We start from the raw sequence: 20,881 nt of genomic DNA on the forward strand, positions 1-20,881 counted from the left end.
AGTAATTTGCCTTATCAAAATCAATTTTCTCTGAAATTCATTTTAAGTAGTTTTATCTCAATTGAAATCTTAAGCCAAGCTTTTTGAACCTTCTGCAAAGTGTAACTTTGGTCAGTTCCCTGATTTGGCCTACTAGATGATATTCCTATCATTTTGTCAACCAGTTTATTTGATTTTTTGTTTTCTGGGAGGAGAGTAAGTTACTGGATGAAGGTCGTAAAGCGGTGTAGAATGAAAATTTAGAATCACTATAGCAGCATGTAGTGTTTGCCTGCAGACATAGAACATAGAAAGACAGGAGAAGTTGCTGACTTTTTTTATTTGTGTTTTTTTAGTAGATCTTTGAGTTTATATTTGCCCATGCGCTTAGTGCACTTTATGGCATCTGACAATCTGAGAGGCTGATACCAACTGGGAGTTAGGCAGATGTTTGGAGTTCTGACAAGTCACAAAGATGCACTTGACTCTGTTGTGCAGTGCATCTTAAGGATGGTATGATTATTTGAAGTTTACCTAATGCTGGGATGTAAAATGGTCAGGAAAGATAAAGGTGGATGTTTCAGGTCTCTAAGAAAGTTTTAGATTTACTCTTTTTGAAGCCTTGCATTAAAGAAGGCTGTTGTTTTTTTTCAAGGTTAGTTTTGGCCTTGATATGTCCCACAGACAGAAACCTGAAGCTCTAGAGGATGTTGTTGCTGGTTTGTTTCAGCCTCTGAAATGACCACCTGGTAGTTTGTGTGCTGACATAAGTAGAATAGGGGAGGAAATGAAAATCCAGAATTTTCATCTTCAATACAGGGCTGGTTTACAGTTAACACAGAGTTGCAGGACTCACCTTTGACATATTTTTACTTTCTAGTGATTACTTCATTCAATATGCTGCTTTTTCTGAGCACTATTCTGATGTTTCTAAACCTTGCCCAGGGCTGTGGGCAGAGAACTGATATTTCATTCAAAGCTCTGGATTCTGCTTTGGGAGGACAGCTTCCTATTTTATTGGTTTCACAAAACTCAGTCTCACATTGTCCAAGAATCTTTGTCAAACTAACTCTTTGGTTACTTACACCCAAAAGTAAGACAGTGTTCAGGGGATATTTATTTACTCATTTGAATCGTGACACAATGATCTGCACAACTTAAAAGACACCAGACCCCTTTATTTTTTCAAGAACTTAATGAGACAGATGCATTGAAAAGCTCAAATATTTAACTCTCCAATTTCTCATGCCTTTCAATTGTCTCTAGCTATGACACTAGGTGGACAGAACTGGCTTTAGTGTGTCTTTCATGAGAAGCGTAATCTTGAATAGTGACATCCAAGTGTTACTTAAGAGCATGAAGAGCCACTTCATGTTTTGGACTGAATGTAAATTCTTTGCAGAAAAATTCTTCTGCAGAACATGAATCACACAGTTGGTTTTTGGTTTCTCCAAAGAAAATTCTGCAACAACAAACAGTTGCAGCCAGTCTGGCTTGTCCTGCCTCATTTGTCAATAATTTTCTGCGTCTTTCTAAAAGCCATGTGTGGGACTGTTCACCAACCTTTGTGTTGGAGGAGACTAGAGAGATTGGAAGAGAATTCCAAGTTATACTCAAGATATCTAATATTTTCTAGCTTTAAGAATTGCATACCAAGATGATCCACAATTCATCAGCTTTCACTCAGTTGGCAACTGTGGAGAAACTGTAGTAATTAACAGGGCAGCCGTGTTTACTCCACAATAAAAATGAAACTTCCTTTACTGTAAGGAAATCTGTAATGAGGTTTCAATGGATATTCTGATTGTATCTTTCTTGAGTCCCACAGATTTCTGAAACTTTTATTGCCACCCTGGAAGCCATTATATTTAAAACTTTAGGAAGATTGGTTCAGGCATTTTTTTGAAAGTACTGTGCAAAATACATTTTTTGAACATCTGAATAGAAAGCATAAGGGCTTTCTCATGGCTCCTTCAGGAGTGTTAAATAACAGTTACTTTGACTTACTGAATGTCTGCATAAGGCTTTGTTGCATTACTGAATATTTCGAGCAAAGACAGGGCACCTGCCATAGATGTCTAGATGTGTGATTTGTGTGTCTCTGTTTTCAAGAAGCTGTAAGCAACTCAAAACTACAAGCTAAAATGAAAACAAGTAATTTTTATTATAAATTAACTTGCTGAATCATTGCACAATAAGCCGTTGATTCTACCTCCAGATGCTAGTGTCAGCAGAATCAGGACATAAACCTCACAAATGTGTCTGTGAAGAAGGCGAAACAACTTGCTTCTGACTTGAAATTAATTTAGATTTTTAACTTCAGTGCTGTCGTGACGTTTTTCTTTTTCTCCTCTGGAAATAGCTACATGCTCTGTGTGGAAGATTTGCTGCTGTTCTAGGTATTTTGCACCACCTGTCGTTGATAAACAGACTAGCAGCCTGTAAGCACTTTGAGCTTCAGAAGGCAGGAGATGCTGTCTAATATTTTTAAAAGAAATATAGGTGTATACTTAATTTTATTTTATGCTAATAAGAGTGGCTGTCATTAATTACCATTTTAATCGCTACAGGTATTTCTGGTAATGGCATGTTTTCAATGCTGTCATATTCTCTTAGAGGAAAGATACTAATTCATAAATATTCAGTCTTCTGAATTCATTTCCATCATAAAAGCATCAGTGCTTAAGTTATTTACAGTGAGAGTAATATAATTACAGATGCTACTCATAAAACATAAATGCCAGAAATATTTATTATTAGCAGTGTGCTTATGCAAACTTTGGATCTGGGAAGAAAAACTGAATATGAAATAGCTGTAAACTAAAGGAATTATGCAAAAAAATTATATGGTTTAAATAGTAGATTTCAGGTTCCATTAGAAATATACACAAATTGGGTAAAACATCCTAAATCTCTAGAAATGCCAGCCCTTTGACAATTTCATCTGACAAACTGTGGCCTTGATCTGAAGGTGATTGTAAAAGTCATACCCACTCTATACACTAAAAGCTGCTTCAAGGAGCTCTCAGTAGGATCTAACCTCTCCTCTTCTGTTTTAGAAGAAAGATCAAGTGCATCATGGATATACTAGATATTTCCTAGCAATTCAACAAACTACCTAAGGCTGCTTGAGAAACTTAAAAAGGTCTTTCTGTCCAACAAATTATACCAGTGTCCTTCACTTGTGATTTAAGACTCAAGCAGTTATGCAATTTTTATTCTAAGAAAAATCACATGTCTGCAAGTCTGGGATCAGGTTAATCTTATCGGCATCAGAGGAAAGTACTGGAGGTCAGGAATGGCTGAACTGAAACAAGGACTCAAATGAATCCCCTGTGGTAAATTTGTGCTCTAGTATCACAAATAGGACTCCATTGCATGGTTCAGTTCTGCACTAATAATCAGTGACAGTAGTAGCAGATAAAAATATACAAACTCTTTATTAATGACAAATGGTCACCTGTGTAGAAAAGCTTCTTCCCAGGCACTCTAACCTGGAGAAGAGTTCTCCATGCCTTCCCCACCACCCTGTTACCTATGGAGGTTCTCTTGCTGCTGAGCCATCCAAGCTGGCAGCAAGAAAAATGTGCAGTCTTCCAAGAACCATACCCAACAAGGAGGTGAGGCTTGTCATCTTCCTATTTTTCTGATCATGAATCCAAATTCATACAAAGGCTCTGATTTTAAGTGCCACGTCCTTTTTATTCTCATTAGTGCCTACGATTGTGCACACATGCACACACACCTGCATCTGCAGAGTAAAACAAGGTAAAGGGACTCTAGTGCTAAAGAAAATCAGAGCATGCTCAAAAGTCGTCAAAACATTTTCTCCAAGGTTTTAATTATAATACCAAGTATATTTCTAACAGTGATAAAAAAGGACTTCATCTTAAAGAACAGAGTTCACAGCTCAAGCTTTTTAAGTCACAAGGGAATGACTCTGCTCTCAGCCAAAAGAGCTAATTATTAAACATTCATACTGCCGCCTTCTCACAAACAGAATATCTGATGGCTCCGCTTGCTGGCTAATGCACATGGGCAAGAAGAATGGCTTGTGTATGTCTGCTTGCTTTCTCAAAACCCAAGTGCTGAAATACAGCTCCTGGGAATTTTCCAGGAGGTCAGGAGGCAGTTTGAGATTTGGGTGGAGAAATAAACAACTGTGGCATGAGATCCACCCTGTATAGCCTCTAGTGGGGAAGAGAAGGAGACTCAGGTAGAAGAACAGTGGAAGAGAAGGAGTCGGATATAGCCACTCTTTAAAGCCTCTTTATTCCCTTCTAGTGCTTATGTCACTACCAATCTAAATCTGATGTTTCACTTGCTCCTGAGCAAATGAATCGGGTGACGGCTTACAAATAAGGAAGTCATTAACAGTGCTAAGCCTTTGATGATGCTAGAATGTTTGGGTTTGGTTTTGATTTTTTTTTTTTTTTTTTTAAACTATAAAACTACTTTTTATACATATGTGAAACAAATATGGTTTTCATACTTTATTTTCTCCAGTCTGGACTTTTTTGTCCTCTTTAAATGTTTGCTTTTGATTAACACATACATTTATTGAATAAAGATTTTATATTTATGTCTGTTTTAAACAAGGCAGCATAGAAAAATGCTGAAGATAGAAGATGATAGATAAATATTTCCTTGACCATTTGTGTTTTGTTGTTGTTTTGTGAAGGAAAACTATAGACTCCATTGAAAAATCAAAGGGGGGATAAGTGTGTTGATATTAGTTAAACTTTATTTTTTCTTGTGTTGTTACTCTCCACTATTGCAAGTATAGAATTTTGGATGTGGCTCCTCAGGACTTACAAAATGATGTGTAGGACTGATATAGTAGCCATACTTGACTCTGTACACTGGTATTATAAACGAAGGAAATTGAAAGACATTTCTGAATGAACAAATAGGTGGTGAATTTAAATTCAGAAGAGAAGTTGTGCAGAGAAAAGATGGAGATAGGAGCTGAAAATGAAAAAGGAAGTAAGATTTGCAAAGCCAGTTGTAAGAGACTTTCTCTTTCCTGTCTGCTTTATAAATTTCTGAAATGTGTTACAAATTTATTAGACAAGTGCACATTTTGACCTAGTTGGTCATCCTCCCACAGAACCAGAATATGTTGCTTATCATGCCTCATGTCAGACTTCTGGCTACAGCTCTATGAATATTACTTATTCCTTCAGAAAAAAAAAATGCAGATATCTGTTTTGTCAGAATCAAGAAATAAATAAATAACTAGCTTGCTGCAGTTCAGTATAAAGTATAATTTAAATTAATCTTTAAAAATAAAATGCTCTCTATTGTTGTAGGTAACAGCTTGTCTGAACTGTCCAGAATGACTAATGAATGAGATAACAGAAATGCCTATCATTCCTTCATTGTGTTTGGCATGAAAGGTTTTTTTTTTCCCCTGAAGCCCTGCAATAGCACCATATTTGATTCGAATATTAATGTTTCACTCTGAAATAATTAATTTAAATATAAATTTTCCTCATTTGATATTGTAAGGGACTTCACAGAGAAAACTGATGGAGCACAAAACATAATGAGCAACATCAGCCTAATAAATTACGTGGTGAACCATCAGAAAAAGTAAATATATTTACTCTTCATTTCATTTTTACATCACATTTACTTGTGTGAGACTAAAAATAGCTGTATTACATACTGGCCTTATTTATGTGTAGGTTATAAAATTACAGATAAGCTACATCGTAGTTAAGGCTCTTGTCTTCATGCAGCAGAACAATTCTGCCTACATATCTGTTATAAATTATTTATATTTGTGCACCAAACATCCACAAGTAATATGGAGGCTTAATGAAGGTTGTAGGACACCATGAAATGCTTAGTGGAAGACAGACTGGTAAAAAGGATGCTGGGAGACTGATGTCCATGAGTTTTAAGACTGTTTTTGACAATTTGAAGGTGAGCTCTTAAAAAGGTAGTATAAAGTTCCACTTAGTTGTTTGTGCTTTATTTTCATGGCCTTATAGGGGATGTATCAATCATGTTTCAAATGTTGTCATTTTTATGGTATATGCTGCTTTCAAATCTGTATTAGGAAAACTTTTTTTTTCTTTATTTTTACATGTAGGAGTTCAAATTTTCTTCAGAAAGTTACAAAAAATTCAACTTAGATAAGTTTTGGTATTTGGTTTACAAAGAAATAATATTTTGTATTTTCAGAGTATTGTTACAAAGGAACACATCAGATCAACTCAATAGATAATGTTCTTAAGAGTGCCTCAAATAGTTATCCAGAAGCCATCAGGAGTTTGTCTAATTTTTTTCTGCTGACATTTCCAAGCACTGTTTGGCTTTTTTCCTCTTGCCTCTCTGGAGATAATTGATATGTGATGATTTATTCAAAATTTAAAATTTTCCTAAAGATGCGTGTTGGCAAGATATTTTGAGATCTGTCAGATGTTACACGTGAGAGTGCAAAACATACTATTTATAAGATAGCTGATGGCTAGATTAGTGTAAGAAAATCCAAGAGTAAAGCACTTCCTCTAAAGTGATGACTTCTATGGTAATTATTTTTCATTTAAAAATTGATTCTGCACCTAAGATAGATGACAACAGTCATTTCTCAATCATACTAGCCCTCTTAACCTTATTGTTGAATTTGAAGGATAACAGTAAGTGTCTATGAGACCAAAATTGATTAGTCAATACAGGTCTAGATATAACATGGGCTACACATGAAAAAGCAGTCTTTAGTCATTATTATACATGGGAGTTCACACTGTATTTTCATAAAGACATCACACCCCTCTTTTCATTCCATTATATAGGTTTAAATTCTCAATCCCAAGTCTGGATGTACTCTGGTGTAACATTCTGCCCTCAAGCATTCCTTTGGAGGATGGAGAGCTTGTGATCATTTTGCATTAGATGCTACTTCAGTAATATCCCAAGGTTCAAAAAATTCCAAATATTTTGGGTGTCATTGACTATGTTAATTCATTACCCATAAAAATAATGTTTAAAAATAAGGTGCCTTAATTTTGTGAGGAAAGATGAGGTGTTGTCCTATTATGTGCTGAAATACAAGGTCTAGTCTAAAGTTGGCAGTAAATTATATAACATGTTAGATAGAGCAGAGCAAACAAAAGAGAATTCACACTTGCTCTTGTCCTCTCATGGGCACTGGCAAAGGGGTTGGAGTGTTCCTGCTCACTGTCATCTCAGACTCTGCTCCTTGTCCCTTAGGGAAAAAGCAGTGAGGGATCATCAACAGAGTCAGGCTGGTCGTTGTCTTATTTGCCTTTCTTTTTTTTCCTCCTCTCCTCACTAGGAAATGCCATAACTGAATAGTTCAGGCAGTTCCAAGTACCTTTTCAATGAAGCATCTTATTAAAAAAACCCCAAAACTGTGTGTTGAGGCACAGTGTTGGTAGATAGTCACGTTTAAATGCCATGCCTAAAAATCCCCAGAGGGGAGAGTTGTGTAAACAAGGCCTTTTTCTCTCCAGCATAGTTGAATTCTTCTGTTTGACAGTTTTTATTGTTGGCAATTCCTGGCTTTATGAGTTAGTGTATAATTATAATTCATGCATATGTATTTACAAAAATAAATGACTGACTGGTTTCCTGGGATTTTTACCAACTTTGAGATCTGGGCATCAATGAATATAAAAAAGTAAACAAAACCACAGTTCATAATAATTTCCATAAGACTTCTCAAAAATAGTGAGCCATGTATTAGCCTGCTGAAAAATGATTTAGGACAGACCATAAATGCTTTTATTTTAACTCTTTTGCAAAAAGAACTTTGCAAAATGAACAATTTTATCTAAGTTGATGGATAATATTTCACAAAATCAGCAATTCCCCTTGCCAGAGGATACAAGCCAAATCTTTTAAACTGAAATATCGTGCAATAATAAAACTGTAGAAAAAAAAAATTAGTGCTATGCTAGTGTATGTGGGCTAAAGTTAAAATAGAGGAAATGTTTAGGGGCATGCTAGGAATAAAAATCTAGAATGAAGAAACGCACAGAGACCTTTTGCATAACTTAGTTACAGCAACGCCAGACAAATGAAAATGTTCCAAGGATTAAGGGCCCTCAACGTTTTGAAGTCAATAACAACATTTTCTCTGACTCCAAGTAAGGTAACTCTGTTTAACATAGGCTATGTCTGGCTGTGCACAGGTAAAGGAACATAAAAAAGTCACACAGGCAGGGCAATGTGCAGGGGGAGGCACAACCACAGCTTTTGAAGTCATTCCTACTAGAAAAGGACATGCAAGACCCTTAGTGGAACTAAACAAAAGTATCATATGAAACAGGCCTGTGACTTTCAGTCACGAGTCCCGTTTTCCAAGACTTGCCCAAGAGGGAGCACTTTCTGTTCTGTCTTATACACCATGTGGTACTCAGCAAACCCCTCATACTCTGGAAAGTATTGCACTTCCCTGAAAAATAACCTATGGGAACTATGTACCTTCATTTTCACGTTGTTCCTAAAGCAGGGGGAGACAAAATATCAAAAAAAAAAAAAAAAAAAAAAGAGGATAAGTTTAAAAATCCCATTAACAATCCAGACCATCAGTTTTTGGTCAAGGGGTGAACAACTGTTTAGTTATTATGAGCAAAGAGGTCAGTGTTTTTCAGCTGAAAACAAATGAAGTTACAATTTTTTTGAAGGCTTGTAGAATGGATAACATTTTGTTTGCTGTTACTGAAAAACAGATTTTTAGATATTTTAATACATATATAATTATTTTTACGTGATTCCACTCTAGATCACATCTGAGAAGTGTAATTCAGCTGAAGTGCATGCTGCACATTCAGTTTGTAGTGACTACCAAGCTCAGATTCTTATTTCACAATATTAACCTATTTAAAATATAGTCCGACACAAGTTAACTAAAGAGAATATAGGCATGGAATCTGGCACCTTCTACTCCTGATACTAGCCAAAGAGTACTACAGTATTGTTGGTAAATCAAATTTGGTATAAAGTAATGTTTTGGAATTAATTTATATTTTCATTTTATTTTATTGATGTTCTGAAGCTTTTAAGGCCTTTCATATTCTGGGTAATAAGGTATTTAGTTCTATTAATAAGACTTAACTGATCAGCTAACAAAGGTACAAATAATTTTCTTTTGATATTTTTGGGTTTTTATTAGCATGTAAAAGCAAATGTTGCCAGTTTATGTTAAGCTGTAGAACTGAAATTCTCAACAGGGACAATAATGAAACTGAGGTTTCTGTGAGGCTAGTTGATTCGATAGAAGGATTTTAAGATTATATAGGCGCATAAAGCATCACTTGATGTCTCACGTTGCTTGCTTAAGAAAGTTTATGCTGGAGATATGAGAATATGCACAGTGACTGTGATTTACAGAGAATCTCCTTAAGACATTTTTTGGGAAAACCTATCTAAGTGAAATCTTGGTCTGGATTTCATCATTTCTGTTTGACTTCCTACATTACATTTTAGAAGCAATTTAAAAGCCTTGTTTACATTAGAGCAGAGTTATTTTCCCTACCCCCACCTCGACATTTAATTGCGAAACTTAGAGTTTGAAAAGACTTATTAGTGGGATGGAGAGTTATGCAACAGAAATAATGGCTCTATGAAAACAATGTACCCTTACATAAAGAAAATGTAAATATGGGAACAAAAACTAAACTCCAAATTGAAATTATCTAGAAGGACTTCAGTATAAGTTTTTTAATAATATCACTTTCACCTTCCAAGCCATTTGGATTTTTGAAAGTACTTATTGTTAGTACAGCACTAACTTTTAAAAATTGAAATCATATGTGTGCCAGAACCACAAGCTTGCCAATGATTTCTGAATCAAGTCCAAGAGTTAATCCTAACTTTAATATTTCTAATTAATTAATCTTGGCTATAACAGTTGAAACCTGCAACGGATGAGATTGCTGTGGAGTTCATCAGCATGTAAAATACATCCATTTTTACACTGGAAGCATCTTTAAAACCAGGGTCTTAATATTACTAGTGTCTTACATGGTGTCTCAAAAGAAATAATTCTAAAAGAACCATTTAATTCTTTCAATAAACTTCAATCTGAAACCATGCTTAAGAGGAAGAGATACCTCAGAACACCTGTCATTTTACAAAAGCCCATTTTAATCCAATTTTGGACAGTAAGTTTAAAGGAACTTTTAGCCAAAACACACTGGGTACTGGATACAAAATGCAGTGGAGCTCTATTAACTCTGAAAACTTGTCTACCTTTTTGTGCTACAGCAGTAGTGCCTGGCTGATGATGAACCGGCAAGGTTAACCCACAGAAAGACAGGTTTCTTTTCTGTCAGCAGCAAATGCAAAACAACTAAACAGACCGAGAAGAGTGGTTACTTCCTCCCCTCATACCTTCAAAAGCGTGCAGACTCTCTAGCTCTCATTTAGTTTCCATTGGAATGTGGCAATGACACTTAGGGAATGTCAGACCATCCTGCATATATTGGAAATGACTCATTCAAGCTGTAGTCTTCAGAAATGTAGAGTCTGAGGCACAGCAGGTAATTTTAATGGGCACAAGGACATCCTTACGCCAAGTGACTCTCTCCATGCAGTACAGTTTGACTGAGTTCACCTAAGTTCAGTTGGACAGATCAAAACATATTTCAGCTTTTTGCAGTCTGAATGATAATACTGCAATAAATGAAATAAATTTTAAATTAACACGTTGCTTTAAATTTGTTATTTTTAATTCAAAGTTTTAAAATACATAAATTTATTTTACTAAGTTTATGTATTTTTATTTTGATTGAAAGCCAAACCAAGTTTTGAAATGTCACAGTCCAATGATGGAATTTGTGAGGTTTCACCACACATACATAGAATTAGAGAAGAGATGCAGGCATGGGGAAGAGTGGCTGGAAAGTTGCTTGGTGGAAAAGGGTCTGGGGGTGTTGACCAACAGCTGGCTAAACATGAGTCAGCAGTGTGCCCAGGTGGCCAAAAAGGCCAACAGCATCCTGGAATATCAGGAATAGTGTGGCCAGCAAGACTAGGAAAGTGATTGTCCCACCATACTCAGCACTGGTGAGGCCTTACCTCGAATACTGTGTTCAGTTTTGGGCTCATAACTACAATAAAGACATTGAGGTACTGGAGAGAGTTCAGCAAAGGACAACAAACCTGAGGAAGGGTCTAGAGCACAAGTCTGAGGAGTGGTTGAGAGAAATGGGGCTGTTTAGCCTGGAGAAAAGGAGGCTTAGGGGAGACCTTGCTTTCTACAACTACCTGAAATAGGGTTGTAGTGAGATGGGTGTTGGTCTCTTCTCCCAATTGACAAGTGATAGGATGAGAGAAAATGGCTTCAAGTTACACCAGATGAGGTTTAGATTGGATATTAAGAAAAATTTCTTCACCGAAAGGACCGTCAGGCATTGGAACAGGCTGCCCAGGGAAGCGGTGGAGTCACCATCCATGAAGGTGTTTAAAAGATGCATAGATGGGGCTCTTAGGGACATGATTTAGCGCTAGAGTTAGGTTATGGTTGAACTTGGTGATCTTGAGGGTCTCTTCCAGCCAAAATGATTCTATGTTTCTATGCTTTAGAGTGCTGAGAAATCAAGATAAAAAGATTTGTCAAAGGCATGAGTGGTTACTCTAAGCGTTAAAATTACTTGTTTATTTAAAAAACAAAATGAGAGCAATCCTTGTGAATTATATCTGAACACTGCAGGAATTGTTATATCATAAAGATAAGCTAAACACAATTTCCAGTGCAATGCAATCAATGGAATCTGTTTATTGGCTTTAGTGGTTATTGGACAGAGCTTTTTCTCAATGAAGCAGCAGGAATTTCTCATGACTGCTAAGTGCCCAAATAGCAAATCATTATAATAAAATTGTTTAAAATTAAAAAAAAAAAAAAAAAGTCCTTGCTGATTTATTCAGAATCTTTATGAGTAACTGAAATTTTCTTCAGTGACTATCTGATAAATGTATAAAACCATTAAGCTAATAAAAATCCTACGTAATAAATGCAGAATAATAATTACAGCCAGATGCATTAAATTAATTAAATCTCTTCTGAATCAATTTATGTTATAATGACTGTAGTCATGTGATTAGGGTCTCTTAAAATAATATTTTATCAGACTATCTGCAGTAAAGCCAGGCAAGAGTTTAATCTTTAATTTTATTCTGAAAATTTATGAGAAGTAGCAATTCTTCTCATGGCTGTTTTGTTTTCCATGCTTGGAGTCAGATCTTCTTCTGTACATTTTTTACTGCCACACTTTCAACTTACCTTCTACCCCGGAATGTCTGAATGTGAAGTCAGTGGAGATGTGAGATATGCTGGACAATGTCGTGTCATGTCACTGTGGGATTTCTAAATGACAGAAGATATTAAAAGTCTTTTAAAGAGCATGCTGTACCAAAAGAAGTTAATTGCAAATCCCCCCTGAATTCCAACAGGGCTGAAAAACAACATGGTGATTTCTCTGCCAGGTATGACTCTTTCATGTCATCCATGACTGATGGCAAAGGAACTTAGTTTTGGCTGAGAGTGTGGCCCCATGTTTGTATTACTGCAGTAACACTCTGACTTATTTTTAGGAAACAACTTGATTTATTAGTTAATATCTTCTTTAACCTTTTGCAATGATATTCTTTGTCCAAGATTTGTTTATTCAAAATTCTACTTTTTAGGTTATGCAGAACCTTCATTTTGCTCTTGTGATTGTTGAGGGATGTTTGTTTCTCGTATGAATACATGCCTACGTACGTTGTTCAGTGTACCCATACACATGTATGATGAATACTTCAGGATAAGAAATAAAAGGATCTTCTTTTAGCTAGATTAAAGGCCAGGTATGTAATTCAGGAGATCAACTCCTTATACAACTGTATAATCAAAGTTAATGTATCATGACCAGCTTACATCTGCAGGTAATATTTAAGGCAGTACATGTTTGAAGCATGGCAATACCAATTATTTGCTGCAGAAAATACCTCATTTTTTTTTTTAGCTGAGAGGAGCACAGGAATGCAGGAATCATCTAGTTCCATCTACCCTGCAAGTCCTTCCCATATTCTTGCCTTCTTATCTTGTCCATCCTCACATACTTTTGTAAAAAGTCTTTTCTTGCTTATGGACCAATTGCAAAAATTGATCACGGAATGTTTTCAGTATCAGGTGGCTATTCCATAGTGGACAAACCAACAGAAATGCCTCTCTGCCTCACTTCTCAATGTATCCTCACTGTTCTCTCTTTTGCACTGCCAGCTCCACATAGTCTCTTTTGTGGTGGTAATCAGTTACAGAGTATTTCACAAAGATGTCACTTAATGATGATATTTAATCAATATTTATTCTGGAATCTGCTTTATTCCTGCATCTGCTGAGAGATTATCAGTAACCTCAAAGTTGAGTTTTCAATCTCGTGTAAAATGTATTGAGCCTTTTCCAATAAGGGAACACTCACAGATTCTTAAAGATGTAAAATCAAGGCAAATTTCTGAGCAAGAGATTTTCAAAAATTTTACACAGGTGTATCAACACGTACTTAGAGTGCATTTGCTGGAAAAATTGAATTCAATTGTCTTTTTGCAGAATCCTTGAAGAAAGGGAGTTTTATTTAGGAAAATCTCTAGAAGTGCTTAACTGAGCCCTGCTTGTCAAGCCATTTTATCCACTCAAGTAGAGCAATTGAGCACAAATAGAATTCCAATATTCTTACTAGAGAACGGACAGCAGAGGCCGTAGGAGATCATATGTGGGCAGCCAACATGGTATTCTTCAGTATACACAAGAGCGATGCATACCTATTTTGAGAGACCTTTCTGTAAATCTTTCTTTGTTTGCTGTGTAGAAAAAAGAAGTGCCAAATAATGTCCATGGCAGATAGGAGAAAATCTGATAATGAGGAACACTGATATAAAAGTTGCATGGCTTTTGTTGAATTTCTACTGCAGATGATATTAAAAGTAATTTACTCACATTTTTCATTACATAATAATAATGATTTTATCTGTAGACCATAATTAATACATGATGGGAAGATTCCTGTGGTTAAAATGCATTGTAAGCTATCAGAGATGGAAACAAACACAGCATGGCTTTCACTTTTATTTTATCATTGTTTTTTCTAAGTCCAAGCAGAGATGCTGCTTTTTAGCTACACTTTCTCAGTGTTTCAAAATTACCATAGCTGGTACTGCAGTGAGAAGAAACATTTTTCATAAACACAAAACACAAGACTTTGAAAGAGTAAACTTTGTATTTATAGAGTCAGAGTTCATTTAAATGAGCTGTGGTAAACAGAGGAATATACATGCAGGAGGAAAACGATTATTTATATCACTTTATAAAAGCATAATTAGAGTAAAATGTTATTCTTCATGTACTAACAGATACCCTGTTTTAAGTAAGTGTTATCTTCCTCTGTGAGGTCATAAAACAGTTGCACATATACTTAAAGTACTGGTACCTAAGGTAATTTTAATTTGTGTATTGGGTTTGTGTGGCAAGGTTTGGTACTGGGGGGTCGCAGGAGTGGCTTCTGTGAGAACCTACTAGAAGCTTCTCTCATGTCCGAAACAGCCGATGCCAGCTGGCTCCAAGGCAGACCTGCCACTGGTCAAGGTCAAGCCCATCAGTGGATGGTGGTAGTGCCTCTGGGATAATGCATCTAATAAGGAGGAAAAACTGCTGTGCAATAGCAACCGGAGAAAAGATTGACAATATGTGAGAGGAACAACTCTGCAGATGCCAAGGTCAGTGATGAAGGAGGGAGAGGAGGTACTTCAGGCACTGGAGCAGATTCCCATGACCGTGATGAAGACCACGGTGAGGCAGGTTGTTCCCCTGCAGCCCACAGAGATCCATGGAGCAGCAGAGATCCACCTGCAGCCCACAGAGTTCCATGGAGCAGCAGAGATCCACCTGCAGCCCATGGAGGACCTAGCACAGGAGCAGGTGGATGCCCGGAGGAGGACATGACCTTGTAGGGAGCCCATACTGGAGCAGGCTCCTGGCAGGACCTGTTGCACTGTGGAGAGAGGAACCCACACTGGAACAGGTTTGCTGGTAGGACTTGTGACCCCGTGTGGGACCCACCGTGGAGCAGTTCATGAAGAACTTCAGCCCATAAGAAGGGCTCATGTTATAGAAGTTCATGGAGGACTGTCTCCCATGGGAGAAACCTCATGCTGGAGCAAGGGAAGTATGTAAGGAGTTCCCCTCTGAGGAGGAAGGAGTAGCAGAGACAATGTGTGAGGAACTGACAACAACTCCCACTCCCTGCCCCCTGTGCTGCTTGGGGGAGGATGTAGAGAATTTAGGACTGAAGCTGAGCTTGGGAAGAAGGGAGGAGCCAAGGGGAAGGTGTTTTAAAATTTAGTTTTATTTCTCATTACCCTACTTTCATTTCATTGGTAATAAATTAAATTGATTTCCCCAAGTTGAGTCTGTTTTGCCCATGACAGTAATTGCTGAGTGATCTCCCTGCCCTCATCTCATCTCATCCCACGAGCCTTTTGTTATGATTTCTTTCCCTCTGTCCAGTTGAAGAGAGGAGTGATAGAGTGGCTTGGTGGGCATCTGGCATCCAGCCAGGGTCAATTCACTTCAATTTGCTACTAGTTTTTGATCTACTTGACATATTTTATTGTGTGGTTATTTGACAGTAACATTTTAATTTGGTATCCTTGGCTTATCATTTGGTAAAATATCTTGACTGTCTATCTCTTTATAACTGAGTCAGGCACATTACCTTTTGCTCCTCTTCATTTCTCAGTGCTGCACATGGATTTCTGTCAGTATGTTTGCTTCTCACTTTACTGACTGTCAGAAATAATCACCTCACTGTCTCACATTTATTCAGGTGCAAATAGAAGCTGCACTTTGCCATACGAATACCAAGGGATGAATCTACAGAGTCTTAGACCTTTCAGGTAAACTAGTATAAACAGAGCAAAATGGATATAGATGTGTAAGCAAATGCTGTGTTTAAATAAATTCTGGTTCACTAATTCACAATTTTGGTAAGTATTCCTGTAAGTATTAACAAGAAAATCCCAGAGAGACCGTTGATTTTGTTGTGAATAAATATTATACAAATACACAAAAATATTATTAAACTTTTGGTAACACATACATGGAATTGGAAGATTTTTCTAAAGAGATACAAAAACTACTAAGTCATCACCTTCACATGTCTTTAAAATAATGGATGTATACTTAATGAATACTGAACTGTTTGTGGATTTCTTTATCTTTGCTTAACACAGAAGGCAAACTGCTATTAGCTAATGTAAATGCTAATTCAGGACACTTGTTAGCCCTGAGATGTTTTCATTCTAAGAATGTTGCAAAGCCTCAGAGAATTAGCATTCCTGTTTTACTGACTAGGGAATGGGAAAGGGAAGTTAAGGCTTCAGTTCTGCACCTCTGTGAGCTACTGTTAGGCTATAAAATTTCTTGGCTGAGCAGCAAAGACCTAGTTTTAGAGGAACTACATGGGATCTCAAGAAAATTATCCTGCTGATCTACCTTTTCAAGGTCATTCTTCTTAAACGGTTAACTTGAAATTATGGTGGAGCCTTATTAGTTCTATGAGTTTTATTCATGTTAGTAACCAACAAAAATACAACAATGGTATTGGTAAGGCTGCATGACTATCAATTACATTAACCTACTGAGAATTAATTAATGTAACTGTAAAATCAAACTTAAATGTGTCACTACTTGAATGAGTGAATGATGTTATTATACTTTCCTCTTCTAAGTCAACTCCCTATCTATTAGGACTCCATGGATATATGTCTTCTTGTGCTGCAGTCTGCTGTTCAAGAAATTGAATCATCTATCTTTTGGTTACTCTGCTACCCTGGTTTTGAAGTTCTCTGTTAAGAGGGTACCTGCATGTGTGACTGTGACTCAGATGTGAGTATGCAGTCTAAGTGTAAACAAAATCAATAAAATGTTGTAATGGCTTTGTTAGTAAACAAAACATTTCAGCTGGTTTGATAGTAAATGATTTTTTAGAAATCTCAAATATTTCTGTGGTACCTGAAAAATTCAGAAACGTAACTAGCCAGTGAACATACTTAAAAATATAGAACTTAAAATGTGTCACAAAATTCTGCAGCCATCTCTTTTTCCTCCTCTTCCTCTTTTCCTGTAGCCTGTCACTCTTTTGCCCTATATTGCTGAGCCCTGCTGCCAAGTATACCTCTCCTACTATCTAACAGTTTCCTTTGACCTCTCCTGCATTTGTTGGTAGAAACTTTAAGGCATTTTAGATATAGCCTCCGGGGCAGAAAAGGTGAAAATAAGGTACCCAGTGCTGGAATTGCTCACATTTCTGAATCAATTTTTTGTCATTTATAGTGAGTACATAAGGAAAACTTCCTCTATTTCTCCTTTTTTTTTTTTTTTTTTTCTAAGAGCATGCTCCTGAAGATCGTACAGATACAAAGATATTACTCTTCCTTAACATTCTCTTACAAGTTTGATTCCATCATTTAGAAAATTAAAACTGATTCCTCCCATGCCACGTGAAGACTAAAAGAGCAGTTGTTTTGACTTAGATTGAGACTATTCATTATCCTCATGATCAGAGTACAGCAAGATCTGGATTTTAAGAGGTATAAAAATTCTTTGGGTGTTGGATGCCTTTCTTAAATGCATCACCTCTATAGCTTTCTGTCAAAATGATGTTAATTGAAGTATTAGACAAAATTGACCAATCTGTAGTCATATCTTCATTCTTTCTGAGTGATGAAACATCTTGCTCCGTTCTCAGTTTACCACAATATACCAGTACAAAATATCAGAACACCGGGATCAATGTTAACAGCATTTTCTCTGGATGCTCTAGCATATGTCTGAGATGTTGGACAAACCCAGATTCATTCCCTCAACAGACAGCTTTTTCTTGCTTAGCTGGTATTTAAATATCTACATGTAGTATTTAAATGCTATGCAATGATATCTTGGTTCATTAGACATTTTTGTAATAATGGCATATTACTTTGATATCAGTCAAATTTAAATAATTTATTTTTTAAAGAATCGGACTCATATTTCAGAAAAGCTGAGTGCGAAGTTAAAAATTGTCACATGGAAGAAACTCACTGCAGCACCAGAACAGTGTTGTCTTTATTTTTTAAAGCCCCATGTACTTACATGTACCACTAAGAAGTGGTTTCTCTCTTGACTTACCAGTGACACAAAAAAATCCATATCCGAGTCTGGAACCTATTAACAGATTATCTTCTGAGGCCAGTTTGCCTGAGAATCCTTCTGAAGCCCTTTAAAGCATGGTTATGGCAGCTGGAGAGACAAGGCTGTAAGGCTGCACAGCAAATAAGGAAAGATTAGGAACTCAGATAAACCGGCCCTAGGATTTTGAGATCTTTGTTATCTGCAGTGTCATTACCTACCTGGTGCATAAGACTAAAAAAATAGATTATTATCTTACTTTATTTGTAATGTAATTATTTTGCAATTACTAACTTCTGATTAGTATGTTAAATGTACTTGACTAACTCTTTTACAGTGGTTTCATTTTTCCTCTTAAAAGATCTGAGAGAACAAAAAATGCTACTGTAAATATTGGCTTTTGTAGCACACTACTTAAAATCTCAAGATAGGTGTTTAACAAGACTTTGCAGACACATCTCTAATATTTTGAGCACTCCTGTATCACATGAGATGCTTCTGGAGCAGAATGACTTAAACAGGTTGTTACAGTCACTATCAGCACTGGAGTAATAGTGGGAAAGATGCAGGAGAAAATATTTCAATAACTATGTTTTGAAGTTGCAGAAGTACAACTTCAGAAAAAAATCCAAGTTTGTGGGTTTATTTTGTTTGTTTGTGTTCTTCGTTTGGTTGCCTTTTTTTTTTTTTTTTTAGTTTTTATTTTGTCCTAGGAATCTCTATTGTGCTTTTACCAAATTGCTTTTCAACAGGATGAATTAACATTTTGCAGTCTGATCGTGATCTTATTCAAAGTTGTCCCAGCCTGAGAGTTGCGTAAGTTTACAAGAATAAAGTAATATTTTGGACAAGAGGGGAAAGGAGAAGCACACAGAGTGAACTATGTAAGTTCTTGGACAGCTTTAGTTTTGGTAAAAATGAGAAAAAAATCATAGTAAAAATATTGCTCTGATTTTATCATAAAGCAAATAAATACAGTTTCTGCTTGGCCTTTCTGTTTTTTCAAACTTTTATCTTGAATTCCCCAAAAACGTGATCATTTACTGGAAGTCATCTTCTCCAAACAAATAGAACATTGCAGGGTCAGCTAGAAAAAGGGATATTGTAAATGTGAGAAAGTTCAACACTTGAATAACCATGCAAAACTGTAAAGAGACAAATTCAGAACGATGAACTGACTCCTTGGATCATTACTAATTATCAGCTGTTTCACAGCTAAGTGCATTAAGTAGTAGATTTGGGGAAGATAAACATTTTTGTATACAGTTTAAAACAAAAATGAAGAAATGATTAACCCATTAAAGAAACAGGACACACCAACAACATGACCATAATTTCATTGACTATGATTTAGGTATAATAAGTTTGTAGGATTATCTACATGTAAACAAAATTTATATGGTAACTACTAATTTACAAAGGTATTTGTTAGATACCCTCTATATTTAAGTCACAGCCAGAACAATGAAATGGAGTGAACAATATGTTTAATGTATATTAGGCCTCAGGAAAGATGAACCTGAAGATATTAATAAGTCTAATTAAAATATGAAAGTTTTTGTATCAGTCTTGCAACTATATTTTCTTGTTTCTAGCACAGAATTATAATTACAAAAATGTAGTCGGAAAAAATGATATACTAACATGTGTCTATATGCGAGTGTCTATACATATGAGAAAGTGTTTTTCTAATTTCTTCAGCATTTTTTACCTTTTTTTTGTGATCTGATGACTCAAAATATAGGTCTTCTTTAGCAGCTTTGGAAGGGAGGCTATCTTGCATTCATAAAGAACCTTGATGGCACTTGCCTCTGATTTTGCAAACAGGGAAGGCATGCAACAAAATTTAAATGGTGGTAGAATGAAAAGGAAGGTGAATGCAATGCTAACATAGTCAAGACTGGCCATGTTAACATATTAGCATTTGTAAAAACCTGTTGAATTTTCATGAGAAAATAGTGTACAAAGAAAAATGTGATCCCAAGGAGATGCTACTCTTTCTTCAGTTGACTGCTCCACCTGAACCATGAGTCCAGATGACAATAAGTCTGAAGTAGGTGAACAATTTCTTAGGATGCTATGGGGGAAAGAAAATAGTCAAAGATTTGAAAGATGCCGGAGTCTTGAACAAGACTGAAATCTCAGTCCTTGGCTAATTTATTTGATGCTTACATAACTGCAGCCCAAATCTACCTAGAAATATTATTAATGATAACATTTCCCTACACGTAACTGTTCATAATGTAGACTGTTTGGGACAAGGCTTTCTTCATATGCTCTTATATAGTCTTGGACACTGATTAGAGTAACAGCCTAGAGGGAAAATTGTTATGTAAATAATAAACACTACTCAAAGAAAACATTGCGATAGCTGCTTTGTATGGAAAGCATTCATTTCATGATGATTGGCAGCATAGTGGTAGTATAAAATAAATTACGATGAGTGGTTTAACAAGTAAAATCAAAGTCAATATCATACATAATAACAGAGAACATAATTTAGGAGAGTTTATGCATTTCAGAGGGTCACACACAGCTGCATCTTATTTATTTATGCAGGAGTTATTGCTACATACAATGCTAATTAATAATCACTTGAAGTAATAGGATTAAAACTTGACAAAAATCAGACCAAGTGAGTTTTGAGCCATATTAGTGGTGGCATTTCCCCCTCAGATTTCTGACTAATGAGGCAGAAGGTTAGCATGGATTTGTAATTGT

This window comes from Columba livia, chromosome 4 (assembly GCF_036013475.1).
Source record: "Columba livia isolate bColLiv1 breed racing homer chromosome 4, bColLiv1.pat.W.v2, whole genome shotgun sequence".
Taxonomy (NCBI): domain Eukaryota; kingdom Metazoa; phylum Chordata; class Aves; order Columbiformes; family Columbidae; genus Columba; species Columba livia.